The sequence below is a fragment of the Aythya ferina genome (assembly GCF_964211825.1).
Source record: "Aythya ferina genome assembly, chromosome: 7".
Lineage (NCBI taxonomy): Eukaryota > Metazoa > Chordata > Aves > Anseriformes > Anatidae > Aythya > Aythya ferina.
In genome coordinates this window covers 35,660,559-35,677,998 of record NC_140302.1, presented here as the reverse complement: position 1 = coordinate 35,677,998, position 17,440 = coordinate 35,660,559, and the positions used below count along the sequence as shown (strand labels likewise).

Below are 17,440 nucleotides of genomic sequence, written 5' to 3'. Positions count from 1 at the left end.
TTTTAACCTTGTGAACGAGAAAGTGCCTGCTAGGAAAGTGTCCATTTTGAAGGAGAGAGACCTCTTTGGGGACAAGCAGCAGTTACAAAGGGCTGGCCCTTTTACAGGCCGGACTCAATGCACGGTGCACATCGCGCACCAGGAACTAGTGAACTTCACAAGCTGTTTGTACAAAATCCTCATCGGCTGTAAAATATCACTTGCATATAGCGCAGTATGTTCGGAAATGCCTTAATGAAGCACTAAGCATTTATTGAACTTCACTTACTTTAACTGCAGCTGGTAAAAGGTTTCCTTTATTGTCCAGCCCCAGAGGACAGTGGTGAAACCAAAATTTCCATGAATGTAAATTCCAGCTTCAGCTAATTTTGATGACAATGACTTCTCTTCTTTATGAGGTGCATAATGAGCCGGACCACAGTCTAGCCAAAAGCCATGACAAGCTCCAAGCATGCCCCAGTGGCCGTCAGTGCTTTCTGTACCCAAGGTTTAAACAGAGACTGCCTCCAGTCAGCGTACATGAAGAACCCAGCTCGGCGATAGACAAATGACTCTTTTGTTTTACATTCTTTTTTAATTAGCCTCTTTTTAATGACCTGAGTTAATAAGTGTCAAAAGGTGCAAAACACAGCATGACTTCATTTTTAAAAGAGAGCATTTGCCTTTAATCTCATAAGTAAAGCAAGTGCCCTCTTTAAATATCAGCTGCAAATCCAGATATTATATTGTATGGCATAATAGTTTGCTGTGTATGGCGAATTCCCCGTCCCTTGCTCCGATAGCTCAGGCTCCACAAACCCAGCCGAACAAACCCACATGGCGATGATTGTGTCCTCCATTTTACCAGCACCTCTCTGAATTTATACGTTATTTCAATGCCAGGTTGCTAAAGCATTGATAATAAAAATAAATAAATAAATTTGAAAGCTTCTCTGTTTCCCAAAGTTCCCACATCTAGACTGAGACCTAGAGACAAAATTATTTTAAGAAGAAAAAAAAAAAAAAAACAAAACATCAACTGCCACTAGAAAGGAATAAAGTATCCTGCTGAGAGCAGTAGAATTCCTTTTATTTATTTATTTATTTATTTATTTATTTATTTATTTTTATTTTATTTGCCACGAATTTAGAAATAAGACAATTTTACTTTTCATGCATCTCTGTTTTCCCACGGGCAGCTCATCCTCCCAAAGAAGCGGCCAAAAGCCCTCCAGGTGTCATATTCCTCCTGTTTTCCCAGAAATCTCCCCTCTGCCCTCCCTTGTAGTATTTTTTTTCTCCTCCAACTTGTTATTTTAAAAGGACATTCAAACACAAGGATGAATTATCTCTTTGCTGCCAAAACTTAGTGGAAGCTACACGTGACTGGTAATATTTTCATGCCCAGCACACGTTGTACTTGGGTGGACCAAGGTCTTCCTGTGCGGGACATTGCTCCCTGACAGCAAGAAATGTGCTGTCCTTTAATACCATGGCATAAGAAAACCTTCCCTTGTTCCCAAAAAATCTTCCTGGGAGAGGACAGTGGTGGCACATCCTCTCACCCATGCACACCTTCCAGCTCTTGCTGAGCACTGCCCCCAGTTTCCCTCTACGGGGGCTGTCAATCACGCCACATCATGACAGATTATATGTTGATTTTGCAATACAGACTGATTTCCACCAGAGATTACTACGAAATTAGGAAGGTCATTTTCAGCTACAGTGACGGATAGGCTGCAACCCCAAGTGAAAGCCTCCAGTTTTGGGGGAGGCTCCAACACGGACCTAGAGCAGGGCTGGTGGCTCAGCCTCGTCTCACCTCCTGCCCAGGCACAGGATTAAACCTCTGCTTCCAGGGGTGAAAACGCAGGAGACTAATTCACAGAGTCACTCGACCTCTTTATAATATTGATCTTTTCCTGCAGCTAACAAAGAGAAAATTGTCTAAATGCTACAGTACATCTACGCAGAAACACAGAGATCATAAAATAACACAGACACATTACAACAATACCAGGGCTCTCTGCAGAGCTGCGTGAACTTCTCCTGCTTACCAAGAAATTACAGGACTGGTAACATTTTACTGCAGACATATCACCATGCTGTTGTGAATATAGGCCAACCTACAAAACAGGAATAAATGTATTTGCCAGTAATTAGAAACATGACATGAAAGATTGAGCTTGTGTCTTTCCTTTCTTAAGACAATCACTTTTTATTTATATATATTTTTTTTCTGTAGAGCTAAATATTCCTGATTTTACTGGGCCGGGGTCATTAAGCGAGAAGGTATACTACAATAATAAAATTATCAACAGAGCTTTTGACAAGCAGTCATGTGCTTGTAAATGAAATTTATTTAGGTGCCACTCAAAACATTGTAATTAAGAGGTACAGAATGTATTACCAGATGGTTCCTGTTTAGTATCTATTTCCTTTAGAGAGCAAGGTGATTAGGGAGAGCACTAACTTGTAACTGAGCACCAAACACCCCACAGGCCTGATCCAGCGCCTGTTGGAGTCAATTAAAAACTCCACTTGACTTCTACGCCAGGAAAATCATCTCCACCCACTACTTTTTTTTTTTTTCACTGTGAAACTTTCTGGCATTTTGTTAGATAACTTGCACACTCGTATATCTGTGGGGCAATGCTGACTATTAAGAACAGTGATATTTTTACCAATCAAAAATACATCCAATTAAATCCTTTAATAAAACACTTCTACATTTAAATAATTAAAAGATAGCACTGAGCAACAAAAAGGACCTTTCGGTTTCAAGCACAACAATAGAAGACTAGATATCCCCTTGAACATCAGTGACTCGGGGAAAAGACACCTTTTATACACATGAAAGAAACTCTATCAGGCAAAGTGAGACCTTGCTGCTCTGATCTTTTCTTTCCCCTTGCACGTGATCTCTGTTAATCATTATTTAGTTTTGTGATGACATAAATATTTTTATTTTTAATTCACACGACTGGGATTTTCAAAGTGATATTAAATACTCCTGGATGAAAGTGTTAAATTCACACGGGGAAAACAGAAATTATTTTTAAACAGAAAATCTTTTTCCAGTGGAAAATGGAAAAAGCTTTTCAGCAAAACAGTTTCTTTTACTGCAGTGAACTGGCGGGGGTCACCCAGCTCCTGCTACTCTGAGTAATCCCACTGAAGCCCCTTGAAAATTTCATGTAAACAAAAATTGAAAACTCAATCTAAAACCCTGTCCAGCCTCACAAGGTGCTTATGAAACCCATCAGCCCCACACTTGATGCAAGGCATGCAAAGAGCACTGGGCTTACTTTGGTGAAATTACTGAGATGCTTGAAGCCAAGCACATATTTGAATACATCACACCACCAACCCCGACATCTTCCTAATGGGGACAGCATATTTTCCTCTAGGTTCAAAGGGAATGGTATCAGAGTGACAGCCTCAGAGCTGTTTTCTGCCATCCCTATAGATGCCTATCTAGGACTGTATCCACTCTCCAAAGCCTCGCAGCAGATTCCTACAGCTGGTAACATGATTTCTGTGCAATATACTTTTACTGATTTTTTTTTTTTTAGAATGTCATCACTGAAAGGTAAATATTGGCATAAGGGTAGGAGATTCCCTCCCATACACAAAGTCTCCAAAGATACTGGGAAAAAAACAGGGGGTGGTGGCTCTTGCAGCCCATCCTTGCCCCTGCAGGGAGCTGGGTACAACGTCCCAGCCCACCACAGACACACACTGCCCACGATGTTTTGCACTCTACCATATACAGCGCACACACACACACACACATAAAAAAAAAAGTGTGCCCTGCCTGCCAGGGGAACTGCAAAACCAGGAGGCACCAATGGCCATTCCCACTCCCACCTAGCACAGCCACAGAGTGGCTGCCAGCTCCTGCTCACGCCTGCAGACATGAGCATTTCCTGCCACTCCTGCACCTTGAAAATTAAAATTGGAGTTAGATTTGAAAGCTGTTTTGAATTGCTTAAACCAATGATAGTTTGGGGAAAAAAAAAAAAAAACAACAACAAAAACAAAAAAAAAAATTCATGCCTTATTTTAAAAACAGCCAAACAGAAAGTGTTCAGCCTTTAGCACAAACCTGCACTTTGCTTAAAGTAATGCTGGGAGAAGAAGACAAATTTTCATGTCATAGAAATGCAGCTTCAAAAATACGACAAATTGGGTTTTATGATCATTCACCAAGACAGACCACAGACTGGCCTGAGCTGCCCCTTCCCCACCAGCTCCACATGTGCGCACACATGGTGTGTGTAAGACCTGAGCTGGATTGAAGGCTTCACAACCAAATTTTGCCAATTCCAGTTCTCAGAAAGTCACTAAAAGGGAGCAGGACAAAGGTTCTCATGGCAGAAACCATGCCGACTGACCTGCCTTTAATTTTGTGAGGGCAAATAAGTGCTCTGCCATACCTACTGCAAGTTTAAAAGCTTTGTTTTAAAACTGAGAATCTAACTGACACTCAAAAACCTGCTACATACCAAGCATCAAGCTCTTCCTGAAAAATTAATAGTGCTTAACTTCCAATTCAGATGGAAAATATCATATTTATTAGATGCAAAGTATAAGTAAAGAAAAAATGCATATGTGCATTCGTATATACACAGATGAGGAGGTAACCTGTGGTCCTAATGACTTCAACCCGTGAACTAGGTCATGCAGATGCCATTTCTTTATTCTGTATGTTCAGTTAAACTTACATAAAACACACCATTTTTTTGAGAATTTGTCCTGTGCAGTGTTTTGAGTCCCAGTAAGTTTCAATTAGTTGTCCTCATTCCATCAAACCAAATTTAGTCCAGGCATATCAGTTGTGAGTTGTAAACTTTCTTCTTTTTTCATCAAATGCACAAAATCATTTCATAACTTCTTTTTTCTTTTACAGACACAGAACTGTCCTAGGAATTCAGATTTTCCAAAGGCTGTTTTGATCTAGCATAGATTTTCTATTTATTTGCCAGAATAATACACAAGTCCTGGTCCACCTCGTACATCGAAATGGCAGAATTTCATGACACCAAACCAGCACACGGGTCAGGACGAGTGAGCCCACAGCATGAACCACAAATAATTTATACCTTCCGGGAGCATTTTTAAGTTTTACTAGCTATTATCATAGCTGCATACATTTATAATTAACTAAAGCCAATAAAGCGGGTAGCTTCCAACACTTTCCCCATACCAAACAGAAAGTACAGCATTGCTTTCCCCCATGTCAGACAATACCAAGAGCATTTAAAACAGTTTCCTCTTAGGCTGCACAAACTTTAATTTCAAACCAAATGATCTTCTCTGTATTTCAAGCGCTTTTTTTTTTCCTCTCTGACACATTTTAATGACAATAATTTTGTAAATTGTCAATACATAATCATATCAGCTCATGCCTGCTTTTCAATCGGCACCTCCAGCTTGCATTAATTAAACAGCCTGCCTGACACCGTATCGTCTTGGTAAACAAACCAAGTGAGATTTTCAGAAGCCGCGGTGCGAACTCTTTTTCTGGAGATCAGTTATTAAGCTGCAGGTTTCTGTTTCATTTGCCTGCCTTTCACTTTAAAGCAAGCAGCAGCCACTGAGAACACAATAATGAAAGAGGTCATGGAGCACCAGTTGTGCATGAAAGATGCGAAAATTTACTGCAAATGAGACAAGAGCAGTAAATTCATTTTTATTCAAATTACTGTCATCATACATTACCACTTCTCCTGTAAACATTGTGCTTCAGACAGTGTGACAGCATATTATTATTTGCGAGATTATACTATTATTAAGCTATTAACATGTCACCTCCTGCTTGAAACAATGACTCAGCTTGGTACTGCATAATAGGACAAGTTCGGGAGACAAGGCGAGGTGACGGAGAGGTTAGTTGTAAGAAGGGAGGCCATGCATAGAGTGACAGCTGGCACTTAAAGGCTAACATTTATTCAAAAGAGCCCACATAATGAGGATGCGATCCGCTTTTATTTCCATACTGTACCCATCCACTTTCCACGAACTCGTGCTTTTCCCGTCCCTGGGCAGCGTACCCCTCGGTGCCTGTGGTGGCGGCAAGGAGCCATCGGTGGTGCTCGCCCCGAGATGTCTGTCCTTCTTCCAGCAGGGATGCTGAGAGATGTCCTGTAGGTATTATCGTGAGGTCCCCGGGAGGCTGCTAAGCATTAAAATTTCATAGTTTGTAGGCTTCAAAGGCATTCAGGGCAAAGTTGCCATCCGAAGTTGCAGGAACACACGAATTGCATCAGATGGCATGTTCCACGTTTATGACAGTCCTTCTCCATAGCCTGCTGCTTCTCAAAAACTTTCATGAGCTTCGTGGGAATGTTTCCCTGCCTCGTACTGCAGCCAGGCAGCAGGGTTTGTGCTCCCTCACTGCTCCCCAGCAGCTCTGCTTTGCTTTCACCTTGAGCTTTATGGTGGTTCAGCAACCACGCGGCTCCGTGCAGGGCTGCGCCAGCCCTTCCAGCGCTCACAGCCGCTCTCCCCAGCGTTCATAGCCCCAAGGTAAAGACTGCTTCTTCTTACACCCTGCTTTATTGCCCTTCCGCTCTGACTTCTTCTTTCTCTGTCTGCTCTTTATTAAGTTTGAATTTGTTTATGGAAATATTCCTTCTTGAGCCTTTGCAACCGTCTTGGAAAGGGAAAAAAAAAAAAAAAGGAAAAAAAAAAAAAAAGTCATTTTGTGAAATGAAGTAAACATCAAGCTCTGCTTTAAATTATTTGGGGAAGAGCATGTAGTATAGAGATGCATTGGCACATTACCAGCAATGCCCTCCCGGCTGGCAGCATAGCCACACATGGGTTTAAAGCTCCAAGGTTCATGCTTCCACACATGGGATGCGATGAAAGCCATGATGCTCATGAAGCTGTCAAGGCTCAGCCCATAGAAGCATCAATTCAGCACCATCCCAGGTCGGAGAAAGACAACTTTGATGTCTTGAAAGTTTGGGCAATGTGCATTTTTTTGTTGGCTTTGCCGCTACACAACTTAGACACAAGGCTATGCAGAAGGGGGTCTGCTGTCCCTGCAAAGGGAAATCCTTCCCTTCCCCTGCCCTGTTCCCCTCACTCACCAACCTCTGTTGAAACAACTCTAAAGCCTCTTCCTTTGGTAAAACATGAGCTCAAACCCTGCTCCCGGCTTTGTGGTACATCTTGTGGGTGCCCTCCCACGGTGCATAGCTGAGCCCAGGCACTCCCCATCACTGGAAACCACACAGATTAAAGCCATAACAATAAAAGTAGCTTAAGATAGAAGTTTAGACTATCTGGGCATGGCGTGCTTCACTATTGCCCATTTCTGGAGCATTTCCACTAAACAGGGCTGGATGAGGCTGTTTGGGTCTTCATGTCTGGGCCCTTTCTGTTGCAGACAACACGCCCTGTAATCCCCTGTCATCGGGCTCTGCTTTAAGAGCCGTTAGTGGTTTTTCACATCGTTACCCACATATGGAGGCTGCTCCACAGCCTCGCGGCTTTGATATCAGAAACCTTCTCCTAAATTTCTGGCCTTTGAGTAGTTGCAGGTAGTTGATGCCTATTTGTTGCGGAGCAAGCTGTATCCCGCAGTCCTTTTTCCCTCTCACTTGAGCACAATAATCATGTACATTAGCATCAACAGTCTACATTTTCACCTCTCGTTTCCCATAAACAAGAGTTTTTCTCTTTCTAAATATGCATTTGTCTGCCCAACACTGCTTTCCTTTTGCTAACATCACGCTCATCCACCAGTTAGTTTTTTCAGCATGCTTGGGCTTTCTTTGCCATGGGCTACCCCAGCCTACCAGGCTTTTCTGACCCTGCTGGTGGAAGCATCCCCTCTCCCATAGCTCAGCTCTCCTGGCTCCTTGAGGAGATGTCCTGGCAAGCACTTACTGCATTTAATCGCACAAGCAGGACTGGTATTGACTGGCTTGTTATTTTAGGAGAATAAATACTCCTCAAGGTCATCCACAGAATTAAAAATAGTCCAGCAAGGCTGGAAGCAAAAGGCTCTGCTCTGTTGCCTCACCGCTTGCTGTTACTGCCTGCATGCCTGGCCCTGGCTCGGCGCACGTGAGACTCCCAGGTGGGCACAGCCACTGCCAGCAGCCCCCAGCGAAGAGGCCGGGGCTGTGCTGCCTTCCCTGGTGCTGGGTGCCAAGCCAAAGTGTGTGGCACTTCTGCCAAAAAATGTCTGTCCCTATCCCGAGTGGAGGGAAAGCACAGAGGGGAACCCGTGCGGGCTCAATGGGGATCTTCCCTGGAGCTCCCCGGGTGCCCAGCATCACCAGAGCCATTTGAGTTTTGCGGGTACCATTCTTGTACCCCCACCACCGCACATTTATTAAAACAAAATTCATACCCGAGAATCTCAGGCTTGGCTCCTGAATCATAATGGGACACTTAGACACAAACTATATTCAATTTGCTGGATGCATAGAAAATTGCACTGCCTTACTGATTATCCTGGTAGCTAAACAAGAGCTCGGGGGCCTGAGTCGTAGTGTCAGTTTTTAAAATCTTAACTATATGAGATATACGGACCCCTGCTTCCCATCAAAATTAATAAAGTTGGACAAAACTCAGAATAAGAAATCATTTCTGTGGTTTTTAATCTGGCCAGTAATCACCGCTCTTAGGCAGCACAGCCCAGTGCACTAACAAAAGATCAGCACAGGAACCATTAAATGCTGAATTTTCCCAGTGCACTGCAAATGCACATATAAACACTGGGTAACCTTAGGCTTAATCAGGGTTCAAAACACAGTTCAGCACCTCTTAAAACACTTTTTTGTTTACACTGCTGCAGCTTAGGCTTGCATTTCCTTGCATGGCATTAGCCACATTTTGATTCTTAATTTTTAACCAGGATCAAGTAAGAGTGCAAAAATTGCTCTTAAATACAAATTAATGATGTCATAAGAGCATGCAGAAATCACAGGGGAAAACTGAGGGGAAAAAAAAAAAAAAAAAAAACTTTAAATCACAAAATCAGCAAAAACCTAAACCGGTTCTGCATTTCTCCAAGCATTGCCATAGATTACTTAAGCTGCAAGAGCTGAAAGAAAATATGGCAGTAAATGATGAGAGTATGCTCTTGTGTCCTTCACACTACATAATTGCTAACAGCAGTGGTTGTCCCAGTGCTTAATAATGCTGTGCTGTAAATACACGCTGCAATGTCCAAAACTAAAATATGTTAAAATCTAACAGTAATAAGGGAAAAAAAAACAAAATGCAGGTAACAGATCAGGTGCAGGCAGTGTGGAGATGTCAGCAGTGTGCCGGCCAACAAAGGAATGGTCATTTGTGCCATGATGACAAATATTTGATTTGATTTATCAAAGAAGTAGACAGCTTGATGAGGCCAAACCAAAACAGCCTGCGATCTCCCCCTCCCTGTGCATGGATATATGTAGGTATTTTCATAGAGACACACAAACCACACACAGCATTTCATCATATAGTGAAAGCACTCACTGTAAGATTTTTTTCACAAATATCCTCAAAAAACCCTAATCTGTAACGAAGTAGCTGTTCCTTCACAAAGAGGTCACAGGGAGAGGCAGGACAAGCTGTGAGAGGCGGAGGGCTTGGTTTCTCTGCTCCCCCTCTTGCCATTCCTCCGATCCTGCTGGTCGGGACTGTGAGAGCTGTGAAAAGCTGAACGGCCGCCACCGAACCCATGGCAGCCTGCTCCGGCTGGGGGATCGCCTGCGTTTGCCGCTGATTAGACTGCATTATTTCTATTATCCTATTGGGCTTCACACTAGGAATAGAGGCACTTGCCCTTATTTGAAACTAGCAGACACCAGGAGAATTTGCTGATTGCTAATGAGAAAGCTAAGGTTTTGTTGATATCATCTGGGACGTTCTTGCTGTGGTCTGCTATTAAGATCTGGAGCTCTACATAACACACCATATTAAGCAGGCAGTGACTTTATTATGGGATCAGTATAACTTTTCATGTCTGGTGTACTCCTAAAGCCTAGGCTAAAACACCTTTTTCCAGAATATGAAACATAATATCTTAGTGCTAGCTGCATTATTTAAAAAGGGGCAATGTGGTTCATAACTTTACATTTATTGCATACTTTTAAGCCACTTGACCCATATAAATATTACTATAGAGTTGCCCTCAGTTATTAAATTCTTATTGCTTATAAAAAGGGCAGCAGGAAGTATATAATCTATAGACTAAGGTGTGTTTTTTTTAAGGGGGAGAGGGAAGAATAAAAAAAAGGAGGAAGGCTGGAAACAAATGTGTTTTGATCCTGGCCACAGCCTTGAAGTTAATACTTTTTCTGGCTTAAAGCAACAGTCTGTTTATTTAAACTTCAGGAATCAGGTACCAGCATAGCAAGTAGGTCCCTACCTTCTTGAAGTTAAACTGGAAACCCCACCTCTTAAAAGAAATTGTTTGCAGAAACTTTTCCGTCTTTATTACAGTCAAGGCCAGGTAAAAACGGGACAGGAGCATTTGCTGCAGTTCCTGGACAATTAAAGAAAAAGCACGCTGCTTTTAGGGCTGTTTTGAGATGGTTCCTGTGGCCAGAGCCTCCTGCGGGCAATGGGGACCTCGGGGCACACGCTCACACCCTTGCACTTCTCGGTGCTTTCTGCTTCACACACCCACGTGTGACAGCGAGGACAACACATTAACATAGGTAATTTTACTTCAGAGTTGCTTGGGGCAGAACCTCTAGACCTAGAGGTTACTGCTGTCAGAGTAGGACCTTTTTCTTCCTGTCACTTCTTTCAGAGATGAAGGGAAAGATTTCCCTTAGCCTACAGCATTTAGCGTGCAAACGCTCCACCACAACATTTTGAAACTATAGAAATCATGAAACCAGCCTGTGACCTTCCATTTCAGTGACAGTACAGGAATCCCTTGAGCAGCGGAGGCATCCTCTGATATTTGGAAAAGTGTCATGTTTTCTTTACAGAGAAAACTGTCATATTGTTGTTGGCATAAAATACAACACTTCCTGGAGTTGTGATTTCCTTGTTTGCTACAAAATGTCACCTGGGCAACTGACATGTTTGTGTTTTGCTTAGAGCAACTTACCACTTATGATATTCAAATATAGTTGATATTGATACCTTAAGCTGTGCTGAAAGGAGCAGCAATTACAGACATCTGAAATTCCTCAGGAAAAGGCAGTTTAGCTAAAAGATGCGGACCCTTATGAAAATGGCAATTCGGCTGCAAGTTAAACACAGCCCTTACACAATTTGCAACCTATTGATGTGCCATGCAGTAATTCTCCAGCAGGAAAAAAGTCTCAGGAAGAAGCAGGCTCACATAAATGAGATGCTTCCCCAAAATAAGCAACTCGGTTTTCACAGGGAAAAAAAAAAAAAAAAAAAAAAAAAAAAAAGGAAAGAATAAAAAGATAAAAAAAAAAAAGAAAAGAAAAACAAAATGCTCAGCCTGAAGCAATAATAGTCAGTATAGCTGACTGGGAAAGTACAGGGCTTTTAAATCATCCCTGCATTTTCATTTTAAAGTATAGAAGGATTTTAATCTGAGCTAGCGCAGCCCCATTATAGTGTTGTTTTTTTGAGGCAACTTTAACCTTTGTTTTAAATACCAGAGTTTGTATCTGGCATTTAATAATAATAATAATAATAATAATAATAATAATAATAATAATAATAATAATTTTTATTTAAAAAGAATAATGTTGCAAGTAGCAAGTTTGACTGAAATCAAGGGTGCTGAGAGGTGTCACTTCAGTTTGCCACAGCTAAAGAGCTGAAGGAAAGGAAATAATATTTACATTTTAAAAACTCCAAATGGTTTTAAACCAAGTAAAATTAAACTCTTTAATTACACAACACTGCAATACTTAGGAAACTTAAATCACTATCTTAAATCATATAATCTGCAGTGGCAGCTGATCTTTGAAGTGTATATCACAAAAGAAGCAAAATGGGTGTTGGAATATTTGAGGGTTATTTAACATTTTCAGTGACATTTCTTTGCTAAAGATGTCTTAATGTAAAATAAAGAAAAAAATATCCACCTCTGATCTGGGTAGAGAGAGAGGCTATGTTTGTTGCTTTCCAGTAAGTAGTTAATTATACCAGTTTTGACATGTGGGTGTAAAATACAAACAAACTTAAATATGCACATGGATATCTGTATGTCTAGATATGTTTATCTCTGAGTATTACAGAGATTTTCCCTGTATTAGCTCTGGGTGAAGCTACACAGATGCAGAAACAGAATAATTACTTCTCAACAGAAACAACAACAACAAAAAAAAATCCTTTTTAAGTAAAAGAGAGCCTATTGTGTTTGAAGTTGTGATGAAAAAAAAAAAAAATCCTAAAATTATATCCACTTAGCAGATACCCTGCTTCATTTAGGAACTCTGTCTTTTAAATGAACAAGCAATTTTTAAACAGATTTACATGTTTTGTAAAATATGTCAAACAAACTAAAGAGAAGGTCTCCTAATTACTCATCAAACAGCCTCCAGTCAGCGGGGAATGCAGCTGCAGTGATATGTTGCACTAATGTTAGGGCAGACCCGAAATGCTTCCTCTTGGAAAACAACCGCGGCGGTGGCAGCAGCGCCTGCGGGCTCGATCCTGCCACGCCGAGTGCATGTGCTGGGCACTGGGCGCATGAGCAGCCCGAGAACGGCTGCGAGGTCAGCCGAGGGCTTAAATTTAAGCATGCATATCACCTTTTTATTTTCAGAAGGAGCAACGCTACTTGTCTTTTTTTTTTTTTTTTTTTTTTTTTTTTTTTTTTTTTGCGGTGTATAGGATGTTAAAGCTGCTCTGTTTAGTATGCAAGCGATGCACAAAGTTTCAGGTTCACATCGCCTTTTTTTTCTTTCCTTTCCTTCTTTTATTAGGCATCTACTGCTGCAAGATTTCCATGCAAGGCTAATTACGAAATATGCAGAACTGCTTCCTGTTTTTAATGTGAATTGTATTACATCCCGTTTGGTAGAAACGGGGAAAAAAAAGTCCCCATTAGGCATGTTAATGACTGTCCCTTTTAACAAAGCTGTTCGCTTGTCTCAGCACTGGAATTCATCTGAAAATAAGAATACTGCCGAATTAGTGGCTTTCCTTTCACATGCAGGATGATGTTATCTGATATTATATATAAATATTTCTTTTTTTTTCTGGCACAGTAATCATAGCGAAATTCCTTATTCCTACATAATCGTTATAATGAAGGGCCCTCTTACCCTGTTCTCCCTCTTCAGCCAAAACTCTTCCTCACTTCAAAAAGGAATTTTTTGAGGCAGCAGCTCTGGAGCAGGGCTCACGGTTTGTAACTTTTCATGTTTCCCCTAAAGGGAGCAAGTGATGTTTGGCATATCCCCAGCACAAGACATTTTTAAAGGTATATTTAAGACATGTATATCATACTGCGGAGTGTATGTGGCAGAGCTAACAGCAGCGTATAAAGGTTTGGGAAAATCCACAGCCCAAAGTGCTCTGACCCTCACCAACTGTCAGCCTCTCTCCTCTGGCAATTGCTGCGTTCACAGAGCTCAGATTTACCCCTTCACCGGTGCCAGTCTGGAGTTACTATGAAATTGAACAGTTATTCTGATGTGCACCCTAATAGCTGGGAACAGAATCAGGCCGACAATGTCACCGTAGCCAAGAGCAGAATTGGACCCGTAGCTGCCACTCTCTCCTGATTTATTCTGTAATTCATATTTTCAACAATATGCAATCCATTAGCAGTACAGAAAAACATGCAATGACTACTTGGGCGGACTTAGGATTCTTGGGTTGCTCTCAGACAGATGGCTTTTTTGTGATTTTCTTTTTTTCCCACAGTTTGCTCTCACTTGTATTGGAACTGTTCTAGTACTTCCATAGGATTTTTAAGATAAGTGGAAGGATTATTGGTCACGCTCCTTAAAATTCATCATGGAGCGGGGCTGGCTTTGACTGCAGTTTGCTATTTGTTGCATTTCTTTACAATGGAATATGTTCAGGACACACACCCTTCAAAGGTTTGTAAAGAGGAAAACAGTCTGCAGAATCTGCCTTCACATCAGCTCCTGTAGGGTCCTTAAATAACTTCTCTCCAACATGGTAATATTTCAATATTCTGTTAAAAGATCCTTGTTAACAGGAGGGACCCCGTATCTCATAACTGGGTTTTTATTACAAATCCCAGAGATGTTTTTTCTATAGATACAAAGGGAACTTCTGCTGTCCTGACTTTTTAAAGGCAAATGTTCAAGAGTTTGTGTTTTTTTAACTATGCATATTTGGTGGATGCAATTACATACATTATACTAGCAGTACTTTATTTTCTTCCTTTATAGTAATATATAGATCTGAAATTCCAAGGGTTTCTGGTGCTTTTCAGCTGTCACCTCAAGTCAAAATCATGGAGTTCAGCTATTAAAATATATATATATATAATAAATTTAACTTGACCTAATTGAAGGTTTTTAAAGCAAGCAGGTATTTTTGACATTAGAAAAAAAATACTACAACTGTATTATACACTTATCTCCTCACTTCTATTTATGCTGTGAAAAAGAAAAAAAAAATCCTTTCCAAAATGAGGTCTGAAGTTCAGTCCCTGATAATATCTGTAACATAGGGTGCTTCAAAGAATAAATTTTTATAAAATGCAAGGGATACTTTGCAACATTTCAGGTGATAAACTGAGGCCAAACCACAACATCTGATAGAGAGCACTGCCCATGCATATGCACACATATGTACGTGGGTGGAGGAGACACATGTATTGTTTGATTGTGAAGAAATCCCCCCATTTAACCAACCTGTCCGTGCAGTCCCAGCTGCGCCTAATGACACCCTTTGGCCCCCGTTACAGATGAGCTGCTATTTAGTGCTTACCGGGCTATTTTATACACCGAAGTAAACTTTCATACTATGGTTCAAATTTAATCAATTTTTTGTTTTGCAGCCTTTGTAGATTGAGTCTTTTGTTAAGAAAGGACGTCTTGTTTCCAAAACACGCCAGAAGTAATCGCTGGCATCAGAGTGCCACCAAAAGGCAGGAGAAGAAATTAGCAGCCACACACTGACCTTTGCAGAGACAGCTAAGGTTATGCACATAACATTTGCTTGTTTACTTTGCAAAATAAGCAATGAGTTGGAAACTCTGAGCTTAGCAAGCGTCTCGGTACACCTGAAAAGCAACACTGACAACAACAGCAAAACCCACGGTTGTTATTATTTTTCTGTTGTTGTGCGTGGAGACTGTTATCTGCTCCGCTCTATATCTATCATGATGCAACTTTAATAACGTTAGCCAAGACTGCTCAGAAAATCACAGCTGTAGCTGGAGGCAAAAGGAAAAAAAAAAAAAAAAAAAAAAAAAAGGGAAAGAAAGAAAGAGGGGGAAAAAAAAAAAAAAAAAAAAAAGCTAAAATGAGGTGCTTCTCCCAAGCCTCACCTAGTGAGCTGAGTATTGGCTTATGCGTGAGAATAAGCAAACGAATCGATCGCTGCAGTAGGTTGATGGCTACTGGTCGTTTTGATGGATATGACGGTAAAAAAAAAGTCCAGATTGGTTCACAGTGGACCTCAAACCATGTCAGCTAAAACCAAAGAGACAAAAAAGTGACAGCTGCGGAGAGTACACTGCAGGCAGTCAATGGTTCCTGTGATTTATTGTTCCATCTGCCTTGCCGCTGTGAGGACAAGTTCCCCCTGATTTGGTTAAAATGAAAAGGACCTCAGAGAGCACAACGTGTTTTTTGAAAATGTGCAGAAACTATTTTTTTATTTCTTGATTTATGTGCCTTTCCCCCTCCATAATGTTTGCACCAATTGTTACCCAATAATGCTTACTGAAAAATGTGAAGCTTCCCAACCACTAAGAAACCCTCCAGACCACCCCCACCCCTCCACCCCATCACATGCACATACAAAAAGAAAGGAGGGGGGGGGAGAGAAAAAAAAAAAAAAAAAAAAACACCCTACTAAAAAAAATCCCTGCATAAATAACCCACGCTGGCAAGCACAATCCAGAAAACTAGTTTGTCTATTTTTTAACCTTCCCTCTTTCCAATTAACAGCCACATTTCTGCATTTCGAAGCCTGCACAGCATCCGGGCTGTGAGACAGTTAAAAGCAGGGCTCCGCAAAGGGTGCTGTAACAATTTAATATATTAGAGAGTTCAGCCCCGGATTATAAATTTGCCTCAGCCACCCAAGTGCTACGGCCAACAGTTTTCGACGAGGGGCTGAGCCCCGCAGCTGAGCCTTCGCGGTGTTTACCCAGGAACTTTTTGCCATTTCGGACTTGAAAAGGGACATTTCCTTCATGTGGTTGGCGCAGCTTATTACCCCATTAAAGAGCAGCCCCGCACGGCGCGTCTGTCGGGGTAACACCGTGGCCTAATCAACACTCGGAGGTGTAGCACAACACAAATAATCTCCCTCCTCAGGGAAACCCAAGTGGCAGCCTGAGAAACGGTTGGGCCTTTCCCAGGGGGATTCAAGTATGCCGCTGCAGAAACACGGTTAATGTTTTAATACATTTATGGAGCATAAATCATAAATGAAGCGTTAAGTATCCAGTGCTCTCTAAAAAGTTTTAACAAATACGAGCAAATTGAATGAATCTGGCAGGGCGAGGTATTGATAATTTTCCATGTGCATCGCATGTCGGGAGAAATGGATGTAGGGCCTCCGAGACCTGCCCCATCCCTGCGTGTGGGATCATTCCCCAGCAAAACTGCGCCAACCACAGCCCGGCAGAAGCAAAGTGCCGGCTCTCGCTCCCCCCCCCCACCTCCCATAAATGTTTAACGCAGATCAGCGCATTTTCAGCAAATTTCCCATGAAGGGGCCCGTCGGTTTCGCCGGTGCGTGGCGAGGGGTGCGGGGCCCGCCCGGGCACAGGGTCCCCAGCGGCCTGACCCCACAGCGGCCGCTTCCTGGCTGCAGGCCTCCCTTGGCCTAGCGGGCCGGCCCGCTGTCAGGAGCCAGCCTCGTCTCCTGCGCCAGGATGTTGGTTTTACCTCTCAAGTGTTTCCTGAATTTGCGAAAATCCTTCTTTTTTCTTTCTTTTTTTTTTTTTTTTTTTTTTTTTTTTTTTCTGGGGGTTGTCTGCGGCGGCTTCGTGTGCGAAAGCTCATTTGGCTTTCCCAGGGAGGGAGGGAGAGGGAAGGAAAAAAAAAAAAAAGAAAAAAGTTTGAATTTAAAAAAAAATATATATATGAAAAAATAAGAGAAAAGAAAGAGAAAACAAGAGGGAAAGAGAAAGAGAGAGGGGAAAAAAAATGTCTTAGTCGCTACTGTTGAGCAGGGGGTTTTCTCCTGGGACCAGTTCTACTTTTGGAACATGTTATTGTCAGGCAGAGGTCAACATCTTTTACCTCTTTTTTCCATTATTCAAAATAAGTATTGATGTTATGTTTTAGCTATTTAAAAGCCAGCTGCCTTGCTCATTTCAGATATTTTTCCTGGTATTATTGTA

At 41.7% G+C, this 17,440-nt stretch overlaps 1 long non-coding RNA gene across 1 annotated transcript; it reads right to left on the bottom strand.

The window, feature by feature from the left end:
- Positions 1 to 4,533: 4,533 nt before the first annotated feature.
- LOC311440180 lies at positions 4,534 to 17,090 on the bottom strand. The gene is made up of 2 exons (XR_014695257.1): positions 16,983 to 17,090; positions 4,534 to 6,637 (listed from the first exon to the last, which is right to left on the bottom strand). It is a non-coding gene; the product is annotated as an uncharacterized lncRNA (long non-coding RNA).
- Positions 17,091 to 17,440: the final 350 nt, after the last annotated feature.